The sequence below is a fragment of the Macrobrachium rosenbergii genome, chromosome 21 (assembly GCF_040412425.1).
Source record: "Macrobrachium rosenbergii isolate ZJJX-2024 chromosome 21, ASM4041242v1, whole genome shotgun sequence".
NCBI lineage: Eukaryota > Metazoa > Arthropoda > Malacostraca > Decapoda > Palaemonidae > Macrobrachium > Macrobrachium rosenbergii.
This window is the reverse complement of record NC_089761.1, coordinates 22,006,058-22,032,898: the sequence shown is the minus strand read 5'-3', so window position 1 is coordinate 22,032,898 and position 26,841 is coordinate 22,006,058. Positions and strand designations below refer to the sequence as shown.

The window sequence follows — 26,841 nt, the reverse complement described above, 5'->3', positions numbered from 1 at the left end:
AGATTATTATAGCTTCTGCTAGTATTCCAACTTTTGCAACATTCTCCAGTATTCCTAAAATTTAAAACAAGTCCTTTTGGCTAGCCATGGAAGATTCAAGGAATGTTATTCTTTGGTCTAGTTAATAAGAGCTTGTCATCTGTCTTGTTTGAAAAAGCTTCAGAAACTTACTTATCTTTCTTTTCAGGCCATTGTTGCTTCTCCTCAGTACCCTTCATTTTTAGAACATGCAATGAAGATATTTATAAAGATCCTCAGTGAAGGTGATACATTATTCATATCAGAGTATAATATACAGGTAAGAAGGTTATTTTTCAGGTTTGCCTTTTGAAGCAATTTTCATGTATTTAATGTTTTTTGTGAAGGCTTTTTTTTTTATAATAATAATAATAATAATAATAATAAACGCTCTTGACAGATTTTCAAAAAGGATCCAAATATGTGACCACCAGTTTAGAATTAGAATTACATATTAGAATAAAGCACAAAAAGTTTTTTCCAACCTACCACTATACCTTGCCATTATTGTATTCTTGATAACTGTGCTGTCCTTACTAGTAATAGTCTTCTCGCTGCACTCTTGCCATTAATCTTAACACTTTGTAGTCGCACATTTTTAAAATATCCATTTTCTTTGTCAATGCCCCTATTTCCCCCCCGTAGAGTTGAACAGGCCTTAACCATTACAGACCCAAAAGTATTAACACTTGTGTAGTGGTGCTCCTATCCTGAAAGAAAACAAAGCTAGCGACAATTAACAATCACTAAAGGAACAAATAATTAAAGTAGGATGAAGTGCTTCAGAATAAAGGATAGAAAACAATAGGGTGGAATTGTAGTACAGTACTTGTCAGCTGCTTCTAAAGTTGAGGCTAAGGCTACAAGTGATGTTGAGATGTCAAGGATGGGTGCGCAAAGTTTATTTTTTTAATAAGTAAACATAAATGTAAAGTTTTATTAAGTTTTCTTACTCCATATTTTTCATTTGCATATGAAATGTAAAAATTTTGTTTACATGAAAAGTAATGATTTACATGTAAAAGTAAAAAATATTCAAAGTTTTTTATAAGTAATTGAACATTTTTTTATGTCATAAAGTAAAAGAAAATATAAATTATGCAACACTTGATAAATCCTAATTTAAGACATCTACATACTGTACAGAATATTTAAATTTGAATTTTTGTAGTGGTAAGCACTGGTGATGGGTTAGTTACAGTACTCTCAGAATGAATTCCTAGTGACAGGACTGTAATGCTTTTATTTTAGTATTTAGCTACTGTTAAGTATAGCTTATATCTATGTACTGATAGGCAAGGAGATATAAGCTATCTTGAACAGTAAGTATCCAAATACTAAATTTTATTGTGAAAATTTATATTTCAGTATTATATTATAATTTTATTTTGTGTAATTAAATGGGATACAGTAATATGATTTTATTTGCTTTATTCTATAGCAACTGCGAAAATTGATTTTGGAAATGATTCACCGACTTCCAAGCAACGAACAGTTGAAACTGTACCTTCGACCAATCTTAACCCTAATGTTTCGTTTGCTGGAGACTGATAATGAAGAAAATGTGATGGTTTGTTTACGCATCATCATTGAATTGCACAAAACCTTCAGGCCTCAGTTCAGTCCAGAGGTAAGAGTGTAATTTTCTGCATGATGATGAGATTCCCTTTATAAAATAATATAATACAATCAATTTCCATAAGAGAAGGCATAATTTTATCTAGTAAGGTAGGGTATCAGAAAACATGCATTTTATGCTAACCCAAAGTTTTGATGTTTCAAATTTTTTTTTATTCCTTGCTAAATATTTTTACTCTATTAGATTCAACAGTTTCTCCAGTTTGTGAAGAACATGTATCGAGACCTGCCAAATCATATGAACAAAATATTTGAACCCAGATCCCCAATAAGAGTGAATGATCTAAGTGAAGTAAATGTGGAAGCTTTGCTTCAGGAGACATTTACCATCACTCCAATCCATACTGAGAAGAAATTGCAAGATGGTACAGCAATAACGGTAAGTCTCGTTTCATATTTGCCATTTTATGTCGAGTACCAGACAATTAATTGTTGTAATTTTTTCCTTTATAACTTTTCTACATACAGTATTTTCCCTTTTCATATAATGAAAAATTACCAAGTAATTACATAGATATGAGTTTCCATATAAGTAACTTACCAAGTAATTACATAGTTGTGAGTTTCCACTTGCATGGCAGCTTAAATTTTAAAATTCATGGTAGTGCTTGTATCGTCAAGTCACCTGTTCTGTATGATGTGCGAGCCATCGGAATTGTCCTTCGCTCCAAAAGCTCCCACATGAAAGTAGAGGCACCTCATGGTTAGTTTGCCACGTCACAGGTCAAGATGAGCACCAACAAGAGGCAGTAATTACCTGCAGTAGCTCTCTTACCAGGTAAGGAAACAACAGGCATTGTTTCATTGCTAGCAAATTGGCTGTTTCAGATTCATTTTCATGACTGAATGTTTTGGAGTAGAATACGTCCATGTATCCCACCTCCTGTTAACGTGGGATTCGGCTATGTAATTACGTGATAATTTACTTATATGAAAATGTTATTTTTATGATAAAATTTAAGTTTCATATATACTTACCCAGTAATTACCGATCAGAGCCCTCCCTCCTCCCCTCTCACGGACATAAGGGCACAAACAAAGTGAGTTCTTCTGCTTAGTTGTTCCTATTGTTCCCTGATACTGGGCAGGGTAGACACCTACACAAAAGCAATAGAGGCGCTACCGTGAGAGTGGAAAATAATAGCTATGTAATCACTTGGTAAGTATATATGAAACTTAATTTTATCATGAAAATAATATTTTTGATAGGTATAATCCTATGACTTTGGAGATAAAATATTGGCCCAGAAGGATTTTTTTTTATTCTGTGAGATATTTGTTTTCAATTTTGTGATAAGAATTGCCTAGAAATTATTCTTTGTTCACCATTATAGTCTTTCCCATTGGTGCAATCTACATGTCAGTGTATCAGTATCAGTTTGGATAAATACAGAAAATTCAAGTGCATAATCATGTTCTTGTCTTATACCAGTAAGTATTATAGGTGACTAGTGAAACAAGTTCTGAAGTAATTTCAGTTTTATTCAAAATTGCTCACTAGCTCTGACATTGTTACTGGAGAATTTTCAGTTGTTCAAGATTTTAGTTGCTGATGTAGAGTTATAATGAAGCAACAGCAAGTTAGCTAGTGGTGGTGGTGTTGATGGTAGTGTTTGTGAAGTAGGATAAAATAAATGTGGATGATTAGACTGCATTAAGTCTTTTGATACCCTAGCTTGATTTTCCCCTCTATTATATGTCTCAATTAGTGTAATTTTCTACGAGAAGATTTATAATGAGATAGGGTTAGGAAAAACGACCTCTCTCAATGGTAGTAAGAAGAAAACTGAGATGTCACAGGGTTGAAAAGTTTAACCAGACCACTGAGCTGATTAACAGCTCTCCTAGGTCTTGCCTGAAGGATTAGATTGATTTTACGTGGCTAAGAACCAATTGGTTATCTAGCAACAGGACCTACAGCTTATTGTGGAAGGAGAACCACATTAGAACAAGAAATGAATTTCTATCACCAGAAATAAATTCCTCTAATTCTTCATTGGCCGGATGGAGAATCGAACACGGGTCCAGCAGAGTGCTAGCTGAGAACGATACCAACCCGTCCAATGGGATTGAGATAAGGTGGCTGGCTGATTCCCATCTCACCTCTGTGTCTGTTGCCAGATGCCACCAATTCCTTGCATAAACAATTCTTGATTTTATTTTTACCGGTTTCCAGCCGGCACCAGAAGATTTATCCTAATGTTAAGACTGCAGGTTTGTTAGCTATGAAAAATACAAATTAACTTAAATTTGTTATTTTTTATATTCATTTATGGATGAAGATCATCCAGGACATTCTTAACTATATGGCATGAACCTGGAACCCTGACAATATGTCTAGATCTTCCATTTCCCTCCATGGTATTTTGAGATCCTTTTAACTCATGACTTGTCTCACAGTGAAACATTCTACTGCCCTGTTTGATAATAAAATGCTTAGTAATGTTTTCTGATAGGCCTGAAACATAGTTGTTATTATATCTTTTCATTTCAATGCAACGTCTTACCAGAAACATAGTTGTTATTATATCTTTTCATTTCAATGCAGTATCTTACCAAGACCAGTTCTGTCTTTGAATGATATTTTTATTTCCCTTAAGCTGATTAATAACATAATGCTTAGTAATGTTTAATGATAGTATTGTAACTCAGTATTTACAGTATTTCCCCTCATTTCAGTACAACATCATACCAAGAGCAGTTTTGTCTTTGAAAGTGTTGACAGAGCTTCCCATCATTGTGGTGCTGATGTTTCAACTCTACAAACAGCAGGTTTACCAGGATGTGGCAGACTTCATTCCACTGATTATGAATACAATTGTTCTTCAGCCATATGCGCAACACAGGTATGTTGAATGTTCAAAAATTATTTTTAACTTGTAAAATCCAGGTTTGCACTCATTTACAGTCTTATTGACTGTTTTGCCTTTTATGTTGTTTAACTGCTGTGAGTTGTCAAATTACTTTCATAAATGTGATAGGCTGTAATCTTGACTGAACTGTGTTTCTCCCAAGCCTTCTGTCTACATAGGTTGTTGTTGGTGAATTGTGGGTGTAAAATTTATGAGTAAATCACTGTTGTGCTTCAGTAAACACGAACTATTGACACAGCATTGGAAATGGCTACCATTTGTTTCAAAAGTAGACAATGAACACAAGGCTGTTTGTCTGCGTCATGTAACCAACCCTGTGTAATTGGGATTGATTGATTGATTGTAATTACCAGGCATTAAACTACAAAGTTTGTTCATGCAACTTACCTGTCAGATATATATATATAGCTGTATTCTCCGAAGTCCGACAGAATTCCAAAACTTGCGGCACACGCAGTGGGGCCAGGTGGTTAATACCCATTCCCGCTGGGAGGCGGGTATCAGAACCATTCCCATTTTCTATTCAGATTTTTCTGTCGCCGGTACTGCCAACAACTGTTTTCAGTACCTCCGTCTTTGGATTTCGTAAACTCGTTATTTTCCACTTAAGTATTCTATTTGACTTTTTGGTTTTGTCTTTGGATTGTGGATTGGCATACGCTTTTGTGGAATTTGCTTTGATTGCTCTTGGATGATGTCTGGATCTAGTTATGCTAGCTTCAGAGTATGTTGTGTGAATGAGTTTACAGAGGCTACCGAAAGTTTCGGTAGATCCTCACTTTCTATGCATGAGGTGTAGGGGCAGGTTTGCTTGATAAATGATCGCTACTTTGCCTCCCACCCTGCTAATTTATTAGTCCAGGATTTCATTCTCGCACTAATAGTGCTCCTTTTTGCATCTGGAAGATGGCTAACAAAATATTATCTATTGCGAAGGTGCATAGTTTGAGCGAAATGCGATAATAAAGAAGAAACAATAGTAACGCTTGGGTCAGTCAAAGTGCACGTCAGAAAACGGACTCGTATATGGACGCTGAAGAGGATATGTCCAATAAAGTTTTTCGTAACTATGTTGTCACAACAAAATCAAACACTTATGGAGTTATTAAAGGAAATGTAAGGTTTGTTTTTGGAGATAGTCTCGAGAGCAGCGGGACTAGAGGACGTCACGTAGGCAATGGCTGCCTCCTAGTAAAAAGTAAACAAACGCTTTCATTGAGTTCAAAGTAGCACGGTAAACGTTAAAGATGCCATAATTTACTCAGGTCGGTATCAAACATTAGTTTTAGTCAGGGTGAGGAGATAACCTACCATAATTTTAGTTAAAACGACGAGAATAGGTTTTATCTGCCGAGACTGATTTAAATCTACCGCCTAACGTAGGCGAGCCAAATTCCAGTACTCGTAGGCTAAGCGGAGCTGAGACTTCCAAGCAGGTAGCCTATTTCACAATATATTGAATCTCCCAGTCGCTCACCGCCGCTGGATCGCCATCGTGACGCTCTGCTGCAGCGACGCCCGCAAGCAGCTATCCTGGGCGCTTTTCTAGCTGCTCGTCAGGGCAGACGCCTCTCACTGCGTGCAGGGACGCCGGCTGACCGCCATCGTGGCGCTCCGCAGCAGCTATCCTGGACGCTTGTAGCTGTTCGTCAGGGCGCTCACTGCCGCAGCAGGGCGCCGGGCTGACCGCCATCGTGGCGCTCCGCAAGCAGCTATCCTGGGCGCTTCTGCTCGCCAGGACGCTCTCTCGCTGCCGTGCAGGACACTCGGGCTGGACCACCAGCGTGACGCTCCGCAAGCAGCTATCCTGGACTCTTCTGTAGCTGCTCGTCAGACGCTTCTCGCTGCCGTGCAGGACGCCGGGCTGACCGTCATCGTGACGCCCGCAAGCAGCTATCCTGGGCGCTTCTGTAGCTGCTGCGTCAGGGCGCTCTCTTGCTGCCGCAGGACGCCGATGGACTCGAGGACGCCTCTTGGTTGCTCGGCGACGCCAGAGCAATCAAAGTCTGCGGGAAGCGAGATCCCATCTGGCGTGTTGGACCGCAAGGCCTCTCGCTTCTCCCATTGAAGAGGAGAAGTCTCTGTGAGTCGGAGCCTGCAGTCCTTGAGCAGCCTCCCCTTCCTCGCTCTACGGACTACCAGGTGTTAGCCGCCTTTCTAAGGACTTGTTTGGCGACAAGTTTCAAACCCTCGCCACTCTCTCCTCCTTCGCAGTTTGCTTTCGTCCCCAGACGAGGAGAGCGCCGGGGTTTGTCAAGATGACTTCGTCTCTGGCGACGAAGAAGGCCTTCAAGAAGGTTAACACCTGGATGGAGGAAGGAAGACCCAAGGCAAGACTTCTTTTGCCCTGCCTCCATCCAAGCTGAGCGGCAAGGCAGGTATGTGGTAAGAGACCGGGAGGACGCCGGCTCAAGAGTTCCTTCTGTCCCAGGGGACTTCGCTAGCTTGGTCGACGCGCCAGAAGGTCCTCCCGTCGGCTGCCAAAGTGTCCTGGACTATGTCGAGACGGATCACCATTTGAAAGGACTGTTTCAACCATGGAGGTCTTCAATTTCCTGGACTGGTGTTTGGGGGCTCTAGACGCCAGGATTAGGAGTCCCGACTGCTCTGCCTGGGGAGCTGTCCAGCGTGTTGAACTGCATGGACAGGCAGTCAGGGATGGCTCGGAGGAACTGGCTTCCCTCTTTGTACGGGCCTCTTGAAGAAGAGGGCCTTGTACTGTAACTTTGCAGCTTATGGCCTACCAGCCAACGGCCATACCACGTTGAGCACCGCTTCGTGCGATCAGCTAAGTTAAGCAACATTGGGTCTGGTCAGTACTGGATGGGTGACCGCCTGGGAACACCAGATGCCTTTTGGCGCCATACTTTTGCAAAGTCAGTTTCTCCGTCCGCAGAGGGCTTTGCTGTTCTCCCGTTTTGAGCCATCTCTTCCCCAGTCCTTGTTCAGGATCTCCTCCAGCTTGAAGGAGGCCACTCAAGACCTCTTGGCCCACTCGCCAAGACGCCCGGCAGTCCTTTGATGTCGTTGTCGGGTCAGACCTCCAGGAAGTAGAAGCCCTTTCGTGAGGAGCTTCTCCCCAGAGATCTTCTCCCGAGGTAGAGGTCTTTTCAGAGGCGGAGCCTGCCTACATCTTGGGGCAGGAAGTGATTTGCAGCGCCTCCAGACACCTGTAGGAGCCAGGCTTTTCGTTTGCGAGCCTGAGAGCAAGAGGGGCAGACACTGGTCCCTTGAAGTTATCGAGAGAGAGGATACAAGATCCCCTTTCTCGACTCACCACTTCTGTGCACGTCGCCCAGGGATCTGTCTTCCTGCTCCATCAAGAGAAGCAACAGATCCTTTTCGAGCTATTAGAGCAAATGCTCGAGAAAGAGCTGTGAGCAAGTCCTGGAGCTGGACTCCCAGGATTCTACAACCGACTGTTCCTAGTTCGAAGCAGTCGGGAGGATTGAGACCAGTCCTTGATGTCAGTAGACTGAACCGCTTCATGGTGAAGGAGAAGTTCACGATGGAGACGTCCCAGTCTGTTTTAGGAGCATTAAGACCAGGAGATTCGATGGTCGCTCTGGACTTACAGGACGCCAGCTTACTTCGCGTTCCATACATCCCCAGTCGAGGAAGTATTTGAGGTTTGTACTAGGGGACGAGTGTTTCAATGCAGAGCTCTTTGCTTCGGCTAAGCACAGCTCCCATGATCTTCACGATTATCATGAGAAATGTGGCGAGATGGCTTCACTTGGCGGGTATTCGATCTCGCTTTTTACCTGGCGCTTTGGCTCATCCGAGCCTCTTCACAGTCAAGGTGTCTGGAGGACCTGAATGCGAATTTAGAGTTGACAAAAGTCCCTAGGACTTCTAGTGAACGAAGAAAGTCCCATCTGATCCCGACGCAGTCCATCGCTTATCTGGGGATTCAGATGGATTCAGTGGCTTTTCAGCTTTTCCATCCCAGGAACGCCAGTAGCAATGCTTAGAAAGTCTCATCCTTCCTAGGGAAGGAAATATGCTCGGTGAGGGAATGGACGAGTTTGCTGGGACCATTTCCTCTCTGGAGAAGTTTGTTTCCCTGGGAAGACTTCATCTCAGGCCGCTTTCCAGTTTTTCCTGGCGGAAACTGAATAGACAAGGAGAATCTGAGGAGACCCTGAAGATCTCTCCCTGCTTTCAAGATTCACCTGAGGTAGTGGCTCCCTGAATTTCGAGGTTGGCAGAAGGGGTTTTCTATGCCTTTAGAGCCCCGACCTGGTGTTGTTTTCTGCTCTCCAGGGAGGGATGGGGAGCAACACTAGGAGGGGAGAAAGTGTCAGGCATCTGGAGAGGGAACAGGTGTCCTGGCACATCAATCTCAAGGAATTAGGGGCGATCCTGCTGGCCCTTCAATCCTTCTCGAGCCAAGTGTCAGGCGAGTCGCATAAGTAAATTCAGTCAACTCCACAGCCCTGGCTTACCTCAAGAAACAGGGAGGAACTCGTTCCGGTCCCTGTTCGCCCTGGCGAAGGAGATCCTGCTTTGGCCCATGCGCTGGGGATCACGATCCTTCACGAGGTTGCAGAATATCCGAAGGCGGACCTTCTCGGTCGACAGCGGCAGCTTCTACCGACCGAGTGAACCTTCACGAGGAAGTATGTCAGAGCTGTGGAGGTTATGGGGACGTCCCTGGGTAGATCTGCTCAGGCAGCCCCATTTCGAAAAGTACCTCAAACTTCCCGCTCTGAGTCTATCTGCATTCAGACTATCAGCCGACAACAAGGATCTTCACGATCTCTGAGATCCTTGAGACTGTCAAGGCAGCTCATTCCAGGACGCCTCCTGGAACCTGGATGTCGCCCTAAATTTTTATGTCAAATACCTTGAGCCTCTTTTCTTCGGGCTCAAGAATGTGACAAGGAAGGTTTTTTCCTAACTGCTCTGGCTAATGCGAAGAGAGTTAGTGAACTTCAGGCTATCAGTAATCATGTAGGTTTTAGAGGCCATAATGCAGTATGTTCTCTAAGCCGTATGTTCTTCTTAAAACGAGAACCCGTCTACCCTTGGCCCAGGACCTTGAGATTAAGGGTATGACGGAAATTCTCGGACATGAACCAGAAAGAGTCATGTGTCCTGTCAGGGCTCTCAAATTTTATTTGCAGTAGACTGGGAAAGTCGAGGTCCTTCTGACAGTCTGTGGTGCTCTGTCAAGAGGCCGGATTTGCCTCTTTCTAAGAATGCACTGGCGTTCTTTTTAGAAGCACCATTTTAGACGCACTTTCCGACGCTCAAGACAGTGACTTGAGTCTTTTGAAGTTAAGGCTCACGAAGTTAGAGCCATTGCAACCTCGGTGGCTTTCCAGAAGAACATGTCCCTTTGCGATCTTCTGGGTACCACCTTTACGGCAATTCTGTGTTCGCCACATTACTTGGGACGGAAGACGACATACGAAGACTGCTATTCGCTAGGACCATACGTTTCTCGACTCCAGATCGGCCCCATAACACTTCTAGGCCTGGACCTCTGTCGGACTCCCAGGACCAGGGAGAGGGCAAGTCAAAAGCCACAGGAGGGTTACGGGGGCTTCCCACCGATCTGGCGTCCCTTCGGCAGGACCTGTGGTCGCTTCTGCAGACACAGTGTTGCGGGCAGGAGCGATACTCATCCTATCCTTTAGAGGTTAGGAAGTATATTTTAATCTTGATTTGTTTTTACATCAGATCGGTCCCATAACGCTCTAGGCCTGGACCTCTGTCGGACTCCCAGGACCAGGGAGGGCATGTCGAAAGCCGCAAGAGGGTTACGGGGCTTCCCCTGATCTGGCGTCCCTTCGGCAGGACCTGTTGACGCCTAGGTCAGGTGGTTGGTTGTTGCTCCTTTTGCCCTCACAGTATGGCCTTATGATCTAGTCCCATTGTGGTCACGCCCCGTGGACAGATCATCTAGAACTCACCAGCTATATAGGTCACTACCTTGCTGGAGACTCTAGTAAAGCAGAAGCAGGCTTGGGTGACAGTAATCACGCAAGTCAGCTATGCTAACATAGGCCTGGACCTCTGTCGGACTCCCAGGACCAGGAGAGGGCATGTCGAAAGCTGTAAGTTGGTTACGGGGACTTCCCACCGATCTGGCGTCCCTTCGCAGGTCCTGTTGATGCTCTCTCGGTCAGGTGGTTGGTCGTTGCTCCTTTTGCTCTCACAGTATGGTCTTATGATCTAGTCCCATTGTGGTCATGCCCTGACAGATCATCTAGAACTCACCAGCTATATAGGTCACTACCTTGCTGGAGACTGTAGTAAAGCAGAAGCAGGCTTCGTGACTGTAATCACGAAGTCAGCTATGCTAACAAGTAAGGAACCAAGGCGTCAATCGCTACATATATATTTGTTTCTAAATCTTATTCTGTCTCTTCCCACCTCCAATGGTGGATTCAGCTATATATATATCTGACAGGTAAGTTGCATGAACAAAATGATATTTTAATGATAAATAAAGTTTGTTCATACTTACCTGGCAGATATAGTCTAATCATAGTGCCCACCTCCTCCCCCTCAGGAGACAGTGGCACTAGAAAATCTGAATAGAAAATGGGAATGGTTCTGATACCGCCTCCCAGCGCGGGAATGGGTATTAACCACCTGCCCACTGCGTGTGCCGCAAGTTTTTGGAATTTGTCGGACTGGAGAATACAGCTATATATATATCTGCCAGGTAAGTATGAACAAACTTTATTTTATCATTAAAATATCATGTTTCTGAGGCCAAAAGAATAGTATAAAGTGCACTTACCATCTTTGACCTAATTGTAGGTGGAACAGGATAGCCAGAAGATGTAACATTGCAGACATTATTATTTCTTAATATCATAAGAGGTACAGCCAAACTTTTGGGAATTTGTAACATTTTCCATCAGCACAGTCACTTATTTCCAGAATTAAATGAAATAAAATGAATCAGTAAGAAAACTATACTGACTGACTAGTGATAGTTGTAAAACAAGTCATAATTGAGCTACAGTATAAGGTAAAAGTATAAGATAAGTAATATGAATGACAGTATGCAAAAGGGAAAATAAAATAAAAAATTAAATAACTGTAAGTCAAAACTGACAAAAACACAGATTTACAAAAATACTTCATAATAAAGTAAAAATAGTATACAGGGGGAGTACAGTATTTTAAGCCTCTTGTATTTTTTAACATGTTAAAAAAGAAACACAAAGGTGATTGTGGTCATTTTTTAATATAGTATTTTTGTATTTTACATATCTCATAAGCTGAAGTAGATAGAACTACTGCAGTCAGCTACATTTTTTTGTTAGACTACACTCTACAATACTGTATATAGCACATCTTTTCCTGCTGAGAGTGACCAGATTTGCTGAACAGCAGCACTAATACAGGCGGTCCCCGGTTTACGACGGGGGTTCCGTTCTTGCGCCGCGTCGTAACCCGAAAATCGTCGTAAGCCGGAACATCGTCGAAAATCGTCAAAAATCATAAGAAAATCTTACTTTTAATGCTCTGCGTGCATTGAAAACGATGTAAACTGCATTATTGAGTTTTACATCAAAAACCTTTCAAATTATGATTATTCTGCCATTTTGGGGCCATATTTCTTCCGTCGGATCGGCGTCGACGACGCGCATAACCCCGGAACATGCGTCGTAAGCCAGGAAATAATTTCTGATGAATATATTTGAAAAGCGCCAGAATCCTCGAACGGGCAGAAGCCGGCAACCGTCAGAAACCGGGGACTGCCTGTATGCAGTAAATGTGTCACACTGTCAAACTTCTCAGTTCTAGAGGTATTTTATTCCTCACACTGTAGGACTGGAACAGCCTCCAGAGGATGGTGTGCAAATAGAACCTCAAAAGTTCAAATGAAGATGCAATGCAGTACTGCCCTGAAACAGGCCACCTTATACATATGTATATTTTCTTCTTTTTGTATTTCATATCTTCTGTAATTTATTTCAAATGAACTCCATATTCTTTGGAAGCTTGACTTTCATGTCTGTGGCCCCTGTGGCTTGTTCCATTTCCATAGGGTTTATCTTCTGAATGAAAATAATGATAATTACAAAATCTGGTAGGTTAGATCATTAATTACTTCATATGGAATTGCTGTACAGTATACTGTAAGCCATGTAAATTGGTACTTGAGTATTATGTAGACTATGTGTAAATCTTTGTTACCTAATGAATTTTGTTACTTATCAGGAGGGCAGGCCCCCAAACTATAGGTGAGGTACAATAAGGTATCCTGTGGATGGAAAGCATGCTTTTTCATTGATAAAAACATTACTTTTTTAACAGGAAATTAATTAGGTTTTGACCACAGCTTATGTACATTAATGTGTTCTGGTCAAATTGGATCCTTGACAGATAGGTCAGATTATCTCTTTAAGGGTATGTAACAGTAAACTAGTTGTTTAGTTTCTGTATGCAAGTTGTTCAGAGTTATTGTTGGTAATTTTATTTTTAACATTGCAGAGACCATGAATCCTTCAACAAAGAGGTGTTTGTTGATCTCATTGCTGCACAGATCAAAACCCTCTCTTTTCTAGCCTACATTTTGAAGATTTACCAAGATGTTGTTGCCCAGCATTCCCCAAAGCTTGTGCAGGGAATGCTTACACTGCTTGCATTGTGCCCCAATGAGGTTGCCCACTTGCGGAAAGAGTTACTTATCGCAACCAAACACATATTGGCCCTTGAGCTACGAAACAGTAAGTTTTTTTTAACTTCCTTTAGTGTTCACTTTTTTTTTTTTTTTTTTTTTTTTGTATGTTAAAACAGTTTTGTAACATTCTATGAGAAGATTGCCACTTAGACATCTTCCATTATTCAAGCTGTTTTTCAAGTTATACAACCCCCATTATTCAAGCTGTTTTTCAAGTTATACAACCCCATTAACATGTTATTGTATAATACTGTATTTGACCTTTTATATAAGACAGTTTTATATGGGATGAATCTTACCTACTGTTACAAGTTAACCTATATCTCCACGCCAGCAGGCGAGGAGATATAAGCTAACTTTAACAGTAGATAAGTATCCAAATACAGGTAGTGCTCAAGTTACGATAATTCGCTTACGGGGTTAGCAATTAATATCGATGCAGCAATATTATGAAAAACACGTATTTTTAAATTTCATGGCGACTGGCGCGAGCAACAACGCACAATCAGGCAGCGTCACGTGTATCGTACGCTTGGTCTTAGAGGCTGGAATAGGTACAATAATTCAGTGAGCCGCCCTCACTTGCTCGCGTTGTATCGGAAGTTAAAATAGGTCAGTGTTCGTTTGCAATTTTTGTGCGTTTGTAAATACAGGTAGTGCACGAGTTACGATAATTCGAGTTTACAATGGAGTTAGCAATTAATACCGGTACGACAATATATAGATAATATTTTAAAATTTCAAGCGGGCACAGGCAACAGCGTACAAATAATATTGTTAGTAACCTTATACTCTTGCAAAAATGCGTAAAGCCATAAACAACCGAACGAGAAACTTGTTTTGCTAATAACCGAATCAGATAACAACTGTTTTGCTTGTATTTCAATCATCGTACGGTTAAACAATTACCGTAGTTTTGTTAAAAATGACGTTAAGTACTGATATATTTTTACACTACACCCTTATCCGCTTTGGAGAAAAGATTGGCAAGGAAATATACTGCTACAGTAAATTTAAGCTGCAAGTTGTAGCTGAAGCTGAAAAAACAATGTTCAAGCTGCTAATGACTATAAATTATCATGCATTGGCAACATGGATGAAACTCAAAACTACCGGGCATGAAAGAACACATGTTACTGCTGTTTTCATGCCAATAAAAGATAAATACGAAAAGGTCATAGTATGATGATGATGAAATCAAGAGAAAATAGCGAATGGAATCTTGATTTTTTTTTTACATATGCCCCCAAACGGCCAGCCACCAGCGTCATCTATTAACAAAAAAATAGCTAAATTAATTTCACAACAAGACATATCAAGTTATATTTCAACTTGAGATATTGAAATTAAATTTCGACTTAAAAACACTTCGTATAACGAAAAATATCCTTGTCCCATATAAATAAAGTATCTAGAGATTCATTTACGCTAACTAGAAGCAAGAAATGCGCTGTGAACTGATTTAATGCGGCAAAATAAACACCCCTTGATCGATTCCCAAACCAAAACATTTGAACGCAATTTATAATGCAAAAGCAATATGAGAATATATACAATTGGATACAGTGTAGTAAAGCATAACTTTTTAAAAGATCCATGGAAAGGATGCACATTCGTTATTTTGATGTTTGCATAATGCGGTGTTATTATGTGAAAATAGAATACAGTATAATGTAGTAGGCTAGGCTACCGTATATGATATACCAAAGTGCAGGCTAGGCCTTGTTTGTTATTCAATTTCTCTTTATACTGGCTTATCTTGTCAATCTGCATTGAACCTTCAGAATTAGCTGACACTAATAATTACTATACCATATATGTATAAAGTATACTGTGTAGTGTAGGCTAGCCTACCATATATGTATAGATGATACTGATTACCCTAGTGTAGGCTAGGCCGTACTCGAGTTACGATTTTTTCAACAAACGTTGGTTTTTTTGGAACCTAACCCCATCGTAAGTAGGGGAATACCTGTAATAAATTTTATTATGAAAATTTATATGATTTATGGTTCAATTGGCTTTGCTATTGGAAAATTGCTAATGTTTTTTCTAAAGTTTTGGATTCCAGAAATTCAATTAGCTATTGTAATTTTTTTTCCTCCAGGATTTGTCCCGCACATTGATAAGTTATTTGATGAAAGCTTGCTCTTTGGTCGAGGGTGGACAGCACATGAGACATTGCGACCCCTTGCTTATTCCACCTTGGCTGATCTCGTTCATCATGTGCGTCAGCAGCTGGACATGGGAGCCTTAACACGAGCAGTTCATTTGTTCTCCAAGAATATTCATGATGAGACTTTGCCTACAAGTATTCAAACCATGTCCTGCAAGTTATTACTCAACTTAGTAGACTGTATTAGAAGTCGTAGTGAAGCAAATCCAGCTGAACCTGGTGCAGGAAGAGACTTACTAATCCGAATGTTATATGTTTTTGTGAATAAATTTAAAACTATTGCTCAATTGCAACTGCCGTACTTGAAGAATAAGCAGCAGCAGCAACAACCTTCAACTCCTGCAATCACCTTAACTCCAGGAGCCATCAACAGTAGCAATCCCAGTACTTCCACCACTGCGGGTGCATTGAAAGAAGCCATTAAAGAAGAACCCAGGGAGGATGTTAAAGTGACTGTGAATGAAAATGAAAACAAGGACAGAGATACACAAAGAATAGGGTTTCCTCCAAATGTCACAGTTAATTACAGTGTTGTAGATTGTAGGGCTTTAGTGAAAACTTTGGTGTGTGGCGTAAAAACTATTACCTGGGGATGTGCACAGTGTAAATCAGCTGTTGATCCACCAACTCTACCTCCAAACAAGGCTTTCCATCCTAAGGAAACTCTAGTATTTATACGCTTGGTGAAGTGGGCAATGCAAGCTTTAGATATTTATACATTGAATGCACCAGGTAACCAGCAACCCTTAGGGCAAAGGGGACAGGTGCCTCAGACTGTTAGATCGAAAGAGGAGAAAGAAGTTTTAGAACATTTTGCAGGAGTCTTCATAATGATGAATCCCAATACTTTTAGAGAAATATTTTCTACAACCATCGATTATGTGGTGGAAAGAATATATCATAACACGGCCCTCCAAATTGTTGCCAACTCATTTCTGGCTAACTCAACTACTTCTCCCATATTTGCCACTATTTTGGTTGAATACCTTCTAGGCCACATGGAGGAAATGGGTACATCAATGGACAGATCAAATTTGTACCTGAAATTGTTCAAGCTAGTTTTTGGTTCTGTTTCACTGTTTGCAGCAGAAAATGAGCAAATGTTGAAGCCTCATCTGCACCAAATTGTGAACAGATCAATGGAACTGGCAATGAGTGCCAAGGATCCTTATAATTATTTTCTACTTTTAAGAGCATTGTTCAGGTCCATTGGTGGAGGAAGCCATGATCTCTTATACCAAGAGTTTCTTCCTTTGTTACCAACGTTGCTTCAAGGACTCAACAGTTTGCAAAGTGGGCTGCATAAACAGCACATGAAAGACCTTTTTGTTGAATTGTGCTTGACTGTGCCTGTCCGTCTCTCTTCCCTTCTTCCATACCTCCCCATGCTTATGGATCCTCTTGTATCAGCTCTAAATGGCTCCCAAACATTGATTTCCCAAGGTCTAAGAACCCTTGAGCTGTGTGTGGATAACCTACAACCAGATTTCTTATATGAGCATATTCAACCAGTCCGAGCCGAACTAATGCAAGCTTTATGGAAAACATTACGAAACCCAAATGATAACATTGCTCAAGTAGCTTTTCGAGTGCTTGGGAAGTTTGGTGGTGGGAACAGGAAAATGATGATTGAGCCCCAGAAGTTGGAGTACAATGAGCAAGAAAATCCAAGTACTTGTATAACAATTCAGTTTCAAGAACATAAGACTCCAATAAATCTACCAGTCGAAAAAATTATTGAGACAGCCTTTACAGCTCTCAAGACATCCAATACCGAACCATGGTATCGTCGCCAGTGTTGGGAGGTCATCAAGTGCTTCCTTATTGGGTCCATGCAGTATGATGAAGATAAACACATGGTAAATAAGCTTTTCACTCATCCCAGTTTCAGGGATGGTGAAATTTCTTCTGTTCATGGTACTTACTATAAATGCCAAGATGATCAAGCTCGACAGGTGCATCAGATGGCAGTCACAGCCATGTTTGTAGCCGCTGCCATCAAGGAATTAAGACAAAGTGTATTACCAACTATGGTGTCTTTAGTTAGGCACTATACCATGGTTGCCATTGCACAGCAAGCTGGGCCTTTTAACATGATGGGTCGCTGGAATAAAGTTCAAGGAATGGATCCATTGGTATTGATAGATGCTCTGGCTGTGATCATGGGACATGAAGAAAAGGAACTTTGTAAGCCAGGTCATCTTGCCCTTGTCCTTATTATGGAGGCTGCAACAAACATATTGGGTTCTAAGGAAAGAGCATGCCAGTTACCTCTAATGGAATATCTAGTTGAAAAGATGTGTGGACTTTGCTATGAAAGAGCTTGGTATGCAAAACTTGGAGGATGTATAGCTATAAAATTTTTGTTTGAAAGAATGGCTTTGAAATGGGTCCTTGAACATCAGTTTCTGTTCTTAAGAGCTCTTCTTTTTGTAATGATGGATCTAACTGGGGAAGTATCGAGTGGGGCAGTAGACATGGCTAAGAATAATTTGGAAAGAATGTTGCAAGTATGTGGCTCTCAGTTAAAGGAAGAACACAACACAGATGAAATGCGTCAGATTCAGACAAAGTCTCTCCATGATGTAACTCATGAATTAGTACGACAAGTAACATCTCCAAACACCACAGTAAGAGAACAAGCTATGCAGAGTCTTCATGTGTTAGCTAAATTAAGTGGCCGGGGCATTACTGAGGTTATGCAGCCTCATAAAGATGTTCTTGCTGACATGATTCCACCCAAAAAACATCCATTGCGTCAACAGCCTGCAAATGTTCAGATAGGTTTGATGGAGGGCAACACTTTCTGCACTACTCTGGAACCCAGACTCTTTACTTTAGACTTAACTGTCAGTGAGCATAAGTTTTTCTATTCAGAGCTGCACATGCTGGTTGAGACAGAAGATTCATATTTAGCAAAGCTCTCTTGTTACAAAAATATTGCAAACCTTGTTCCACTTAGGAAATCAGCCCTTAAAGCCTTGGCAGCTTGTCATTACATTCCTCAGATAAGAGAGAAAATATTCCCAACTTTATACAAAGCTCTTAATAATTCGTCCCACCCTGAGCTTCAAGAAACAGCTTTTGAGTGCTTGAATAAATTCCAGAAGGGCTGTCAAATGGATATGGAAATGGTTCATAATTTCATGCTCCTTTATTATCACAGCTTTGCCATTACAGAAGTGTAACACTTCCAGTCATTCATAGGCTTTCATATCTGACGAATCTTTCCCTTATACATTCAATGAAAAAACTTTGTGAGCAGCTCCTCAACATGCAAGAGCCTAATTGAGATGGCTATTGTTACAAGGAAGCAAAACACTGGAGTGACTAAACAAGACAACAGTGACTTGAAACTGTGTGCCAATATTGCTGGCATTTTCCACCAGATACCAGCAGCTTCAGTTCGCCGAGAAGTGTTGTGCAAGCTTAGTGCTGCAGACAGAACGTGGCATTGTCAATTGAAGCTGGTGTCCATTCGAAACCGTTAATGAAATTTCTTTAAGTGGTATCCAGCGGAAACTGTTGAGCTATTCTTTGTCTGATCCTATGCCAGAGACCAACAGTGGCTCAAGTACCTTGAATTTTGATTCATCACAAAGATGCTCCATTCAGACAGCATTTACAATCTTGTACAGAAAAAGTTGCTTTCTGTCGTCCTTGCAACACTCAACTACAGTGCAGAGCAAGTTTGCAGCAACAACAGCAGCAGCAGCAGCAACAGCCTGTACCTACTGCTGATAGAGCACAGCTTCAGTACCGGAGTACGTGTTATTCTCCTACTTACTCGTTCCAGATGAGAGTTGGCTGGCTTCACAGAGTCAGTTGGTTATGGTTGAAGAACCTGTGGATATCAGATGAATTTCAGGAGAGCACCATTCAGCTGAAAGCACAGATTTTATGCATTGGAAAGAACTCCGAATGGTTGTGTCAATTTTGCTCACTTATTTTAAACATCACAGAAGATATCAAACTTCTGTTCCAGTTATAAGAGCTTTTATTGGGCGTTTCATTCCAGATTTCAGTTCTAAGAGATTTTTACAGAACAAACTGTTGCTCAGACATTCTCTGTGGATTGGAAGGAGTCTGCCCTTTTCCAGTTGTGGAAGTTTTGAAGATGTGAATGTACCTCAAGAGTTGAAGGCCCGCATACTACAGTATATAATTATTCCGTGTTTGACAGTAAGCTTAGAAAGTGAGATGGTGAAAAATTGATTGATATCCTCCAGCTCCTGACCAGGACCACCATGATAATGTTGCATCAGTGTTCATCACTCGTGTTATCAATCCAGATGAACCATTTGTTTATAGTGATGCTGTGGGATCCTATTACTTCAGTTCTCCTGTCTTCTTGTGGAACAAGCTTCTGCCCACATTCACGATGCTGGTAATAAGAGGGCAAGGACAGAAATTGAGGAGGCTCATGACCTTGCTTCTGGCCATGTTTGCTTTCAAAGAATTGTGTCGATCCAGCCACAAAGTACCATGGTCATCTACTGTTATCACACATTATTGCCAAATTTGCCATCCATAAACGTATTGTTCTTCAGGTTTTCCATAGTTTGTTAAAGCACATGGCAATGGAGGCTTAAAAAGTGTTGTTAAATCAAGCATTAGAAATCCTGACATCGCCATGCCTGTTCGAATGGAAGATGGTAAGTTATCTTGCATAAGCTATTGCAAATTATTGTTATTATACTTGTACTGCGATCCTTGTTTTCTTGCATACTTAGTGACGTTAATGGAAGGACACTACTGTATATACCATATGGGCTTACATTTTGTGATATTTGATGGAAGATAGCAAATTGATCTGTGTTACAGAGTATAAGAAAAGCAAAATTGGATTAACAAGAGAAAAAGCAGCAGTAAATTTAGAGGGAGTCATTTTAGTACAAAATGGCTGCAAAGATACCAAGGGGTATACAGTTACAGAGGTATAGGGTAAAAACTTTAATTGAAGTCATCAAGTTTAAAACTGTAATAAAGGAAATTAAGAAATTAAGTAAGTTCTTTGTTTGCACATATTAAGATAGTGTTGCATTTGTACCATATATAATATATATAGCTATTCCTGAAACTGAATTTATTTATATCAAACTTATATGTTTCCTGCAATAATCTGAAAGAGGAAAATTTGTTTTTCTTGTGATATATTTTGTTGTAGTATGCTTCAAAGACCTTAACAAATTCTTTCAGGTAACACAATGTTGACCCATTGGACTCAGAAAATTTGCAGAAGAGGGTCATTCAGTTGGACAGTTGGTGCACATTTTACAGTTAGTTGTCCGCCGCAAATGTATATTATCCAGTACGTCACCATCTAACACATCACATCACCCAAGCAATGCATCGGCTTGGCTTCACTCCAACAGCTAACTTGGATCAAAGGAGATTGGCTGTTGACTTAGCTGAAGTGAGGGCCCTATTTCCCTGTGAAATGGCATAGTTTTTTAATTTTTGGAGAGCTGTTGGGTTGTATAAATAGTAGCACAACAATTAATTCATAAATTGAATAAACTAGACCAAAAACCTAACTGTAAATGCATAGGCATCATCCTCCGGTGCAAAAGAGTTTTATTTCTCCTCGATGCCCTAGGGTTTTTACCTTCATTTTCTTCTTTGTTAAAATGCATAGGTATCATCCTCCGTGCAAAAGGTTTTATTTTCTCCTCAATGCCAAGGTTTTACCTTCATTTTCTTCTTGTGTTCCATATGGTCAATGCAATTTTGAAAGTTTTATATAAATATACTCAGATTTACATGTGAAATTTTAAGTTTTGCAGTGTTCATTAAATATTGACATAGTAATAATTTTTAATGTTTTGAAATAGATTATAGTCCATGTAAACTATATATTATAATCTAGGTATTGGAGTAACTTTTAGTGATTTTGCCTAATACTAGGGAGAAATCTTTCATGCAATATTAGTTTTATCAAACACCTCAGGATTTAACTTCAAGGAAATTGTTCCTTCAATAAGTAATACTTTTTCCCAGTCTTTGAAACATGAAAACTTGGCTTGTAGGTCTGGTGAATTTCCTTATTATCAAGCTATAGTTCATCTATGAGATGATTTTTATGATTGAGATTCGATATTGGAATATTAATGTTTGTGAGAAGATTTTTTTATTGAGATTCGATATTGGAATATTAATGTTTGTTAATTTTGATGAGCTTTTTAGTAATGATTAGTATTTCAAGCCATATTGTAGGAAGTTTATTGTAATGTTCTTATTTCTTTTTCTAAATGAGATGTGGATGTATTATTAATATTGTTTTTTATATAGGTTTGTATCAAGTGGGAGGAGCAAAGAGTGAAGGAAGATGCTGATAGTGATAGTGGTTCAGAAAGCTTGGTTACCCATTTACAGCAACCTGGTGGAATCAAGCGATCTTCTTCAACTGAAGGACCAGATGCAAAACGAGCTCGTGTATCTGTTGGGGGCAGCTCTAGGGGAAGCATTGATATGAATAAACCAATGGAAAAAACACAAGCAGATGCAGTTGTGTACTTTCTGCTTCGACTTGCATGTCAGGTTAATGAGAGCACTACTACACCAGGCATGGTGGCTCCTGGTGAGGCACTATCAGCACGTTGTGTAACTCTTTTGAAGAGAGCTCTTAAGCCTGATATGTGGCCAAACGCAGATCCCAAATTAGCCTGGCTAGATAAACATTTCTTGAGTTTGGAATCATCCCAGCCTAACTTAGCTAATGTTTGTGTTGGACTAGAAGTTTTCACTTACCTAATTGGTACGTTGAGAAAAGAGCAGATATTGCAAGCAATGCGTGGACTGAAGCGTGGTTTAGTGGGCTTGCATGACATACAGCAATTCGTGTAGTGCGTCTTGCATTCTCTTTTTAGCACGTTTGATGGCAACCTTCCCTACTGAACCAACAAGTGCAACTGTGGCTTCTCGGTATGAAGAGCTTGAAGATTTGTATGCTCAGATAGCAAAAATAATATTTGAGGGTTTATCCTCATATGAAAAAAGTGCTAGTGCTCCTCCAACCATGTTATTTGGGACATTGATGATACTGAAGGCAGCATGCCAAAACAACCCTTGCTACATCGATCGCCTGATCATGCCCTTCATGAAGGTTTTACAGCGAATGGCAAGAGACCATTTAAGTCATACAGCTACAGATAATAGTGCAGGTAAGCGCAGGAGCTTTTGGGCTTTCTTATAAGGGAGATGCTGGTGCCTTGAGGCCCCATTATAATGTTTGTTGGCCCTCTGACTGCATAGGCAAAGGGACTTGCTTCAAATTATCATGCATCTTTATTTCACCAATGCTTAAAAATTTTCTTGTTAGAAAACCAAAAATTTCTGTCTTCTGCAAGTTTATAAAATTTATGGAAGAAAAAACTGATACCATTCTTCATACTTTATTAAGGGATCGGCTTGGTTTCCACGACTTTTTTAACGACAGGTTGTTGATATATAGGGGTTTGTTAAAGGATATTGTGTGGAACTTGGGAAAAAATTTTGTTCAGTGACCTTAGGTTTTGTGACGCTTGAGCATTTTTTGCCAAAATGGCCATTTTCAAAATGCATCTCCTCCTTTGCTTTTGGTTTTAAGGGATGAGATTTGAACTACGTATAAAACACATATGGATTTTTCAATACAAAGTCGGGGGATTTTTGATTTTCAATTATTTTTCGAGATATGAATTTTTTTTTTTTTTTCAATGAAATTTTCCCGAAAATTACAGAAAAAAAAATTGCCAAAAATCAGAAACTCAAAATATTAAAAATCCTTGCTTTGTTTTTAATCTACCATGTTTCCCCATGTTATATTTAAAATTTCATTTAGATTGGTCCAATACTAAGGGAGAGATGCATTTTAAAGGCGAAAAACTTATGTTTTGAGAAACGGGCCTTCAAAGTTTTAGTTACATAAAAAGTAAAAGGGACTTCAAAGACTGTGTTACAATTAATTTATGGTTTTAATGTTTATTTTTGGGTATTAATTAATGCAAAATGATTATAAATAAGAATATTAATTGATTATTTATGTGCCTAAGACACGTTCTCTATAAATTTTTGTTCCTGGTCCCCTGTCTGATCTTGCTGCAAGGTATTACTCTAGGTATCTTAGTTGCCTACACTTTTTATTAGTGTCTCGGATCCATCCCTTGCCAAATGGATCCTGGGAATTACTTTACATTCACAATTAGGGATTCGTGATTCAAGTAATTCATCAAGTCTTGCTTCACTTATTATGATCATTTTATTTTCAGGATCGCCTATAATATCAGCCTCCGAGCTACTGCTTTTTTTCTAAAATATCTTTTCCCTTTGCAGTGACGAACAAATAAAGAGGCATTTAGGGGTGGATGGGTTGGTCTCTGGTCAGCAGAGATCGCTGCCTGCGCCCGTTTGATGGGCGACAGCTCTCTCTCTCGTCGCTCCATTCCCTCTATGGCACTAATTTCTTGAACTCTTTCTTCTACTTTCGCCTGGACTTTTCCACTTGGCTTTTCCGCATTCTAGAAGCATGAAGTGAACTCTTGACCTTTTAGGCACGGTGAAAACAAAAACACCTCAGAAAAATACAGAGTTCAGTCAAGGCTAGCGAGCATGAAAACGTGTCCTTCTAGCTTGGAAGTTTATAGGCAACTCTCGCCAAATCGCGCCATGGTATGATGTGCGTTGTCATGGCTAGGAATAACTAAAAGGTGCTGAGTAGGATATTATTGACATTATACATTTATTTCAAAGGAAGTTTTCAATATATATCGCGTAAAAAAACTATACCAGACTAAATCATTTGCGCTTACTGGTGTTTTTATGGGTATATAGTTATTGTTACATTTTAGGCCATAACTAGAGAAATATGGCAAATTTTAGCATAATATTTCGTGACACATTCTGAACTCCTATAAAGCTATAGAATTTTTTTCAGCAAGTCAAATATTTTAAAGATTATTGGGTTTTTTAGGGCGGCTGATCCTTTAATGCAAAAAAATTTACACACCAAAATATTTTTCCTAATGAAAAATTTAACTTCAATAGTTTTACCACAAGCCTACAAGGTTTACTGGATTTCATGCAGTCATTTCTAAGATATGAAATTTTACTTCTTTAGACTACAAGTTTTGAGAAAGTGTCAAAGGAAAAAATTATTGCATATAGTATAATAACTTTGAAACTGTCATATTTAATCCATGTGCATGTTACCTTACTATGATATTGGCTTTTTCTTGGTTTCCATATATAAAAAAGAATAAATTTAACAATTGTTTGTTGAGAAAGTGGAAGCTGGCCCCCATACGGCAGTAAATTTGCCTTATACATGTACCAATAATATTGGAATGCTAGTAAGGTCATTGTTATGTTTTACAGAACAGTATTCATGATATTTCTGTCCTTTATTAAAAGAATTCTGAAATTTAAAATTAGAAATTAGGTTGTGTATCATATCTCCCACAGTCATGTCTGCCTCAGATCTGTTAACTAAATACATCCTCAAGATTTTTTTCTTTTAGAATTAGCTACCTGTTTCATCTGACTAATAAGAACTTCATGTTCTTGGTGTTCTGTAATTTAGTTGCTGCTTGAAGCTTGTGTATCAAGATCTAACTTTTATTGTTATTTTGGGTCAGGAGCTTAATACACTTGAATGAATATATGATTGATTTATTGCAATTTTTTGTCATTTTAGTTGGAAGCGAGCTGTTGATTCTCTCGTTGGACTTGGTAAAAAATCGTGTTGGTGTCATGGGTGTGGAAATGAAGAAAGCCTTTATCGGCACAATCTTGGTTGGTCTTATTGAGAAAACTCCTGATGTCAAAGTTATGAAAGCTATCACAAAGGTAAGGCTTGTTGCTTTTTTTAATAAAGCTGTTGGTAAATAGCTGCAGCCAATATCACTGAAGAGTCTGTTCTGATGCTGAATGGCAGAGGTCTCAGAACTGTGATCTCTGGGAGGTACCCTTTTATTCAGTTTTTCTTTACTTGGACTGCATAAGTCAGGAAGTGTGTTGAAGTAATATCTCATTTTTTCTTTGCAGATGGTGGAAGAGTGGGTAAAGAACAAGACGCCAATAGCCATCAATCAGGGCCCTAGTTTAAGAGAAAAGTCAATCTTGTTGGTCAAGTTAATGCAGTATGTAGAAAAAAGATTTTCTGAGGACACTGAGTTAATGGCTCAGTTTTTGGAACTTGTGATTCATGTGTATCGTGATGAAACATTAAGAAACACTGAATTGACAGCAAAGCTGGAACCAGCATTTTTGTCTGGTTTAAGATGCACTCAGCCACATATAAGAGCCAAATTTTTCCAGGTTGGTGTTGGTATCTGCTTGTAAATTTTATAATCCATTCTATTACCCTTGTTAGGAATGTTGTAATTGGTGTTCTCCTCAATGGGAAAAGTTTTGTAAACGCAGGAAGGACAGATGTTCCATCATCTATAGTAAATAGCAAGCTGTGTGGAATAAGGAATCTGGCAGTGACAGAATAATACAATTGAAACCTGCTATTGCATTGCAGTGGATATCATTCCCAAAAGAATGCCTTATACAAGTGATAGCATCCTGTTTTCAGATGATCACCTTTGTTTGACCAGTGGTTATTTTATGAATAGCCCTTATGACAAAGTCCCGGAATTCAGCCCAGTATTTATAGTTAGACATTATATTTGATTGTCCAGTTTTCAGCCAACAGCAAGCATCAAGTTTGGGAAAAAAAATTTTAAAGAAATTATCAGAATCTTCTACATTTTTAGTTGTGTAAACACTGAATGACCCCATAGGTCCCAGCACTTGGCCATTGACCTAAATTTTATGTTCCAATTTTTAGTTTATCCATGTGTCCGATTGGTAAATCATGATTTATGTAATCTATGTTAATATATTTGTTAAGAACAAACCCTTTGGGACAGCCTGTGAGTTAACATGGAATGCCATTTTTAGGGTTGATGCAAAAAAATTCCCAATGCCATATTTGGGGTTAGGCTGTACTGTTTTTTCCTTCTCTTCGCTCATCTTTGCTTCAGTTAGGTCTGTGATAAGTAAGGTACTAGGTTGCCTGTCTCAGTGGCTGCTGCTGTATGAAATAGTGATTTAGCCAATATGCTCTACATGTGGTGAACATAAGCACCATCAGCAAGTATTCAAGTAAATTGCTAAAGTCAAGATATGATTGTGTTTAGTATTGTTAAGGTAGGGTAAAGGGGAATTTAGATTTATTCATATGTGATCTATTATACTCAAGCTTATATTTCCAATACATATATGTGTTGTGTTTCAGGTGTTCCATGATAGCATGCAGACACGTGTTAATGATCGGCTACTTTACATAATATGCTCCCAGAACTGGGACCACATGGGCCCTCATTATTGGATCAAACAGTGCATTCAGCTGTTATTGGTCACAGCTCAAAGTAAGTGTTGTACTCAATTCAGTTACTGGGTGATATTGTATCCAGCAATGTTATTTTTGGTTCATTATCATTTATTTATTGCAGTAT

At 39.7% G+C, this 26,841-nt stretch overlaps 1 pseudogene; it reads left to right on the top strand.

Moving 5' to 3' along the window:
• Positions 1-26,841, top strand: part of LOC136849803 (transformation/transcription domain-associated protein-like) — a 69,799-nt pseudogene that overhangs the window by 3,761 nt on the left and 39,197 nt on the right.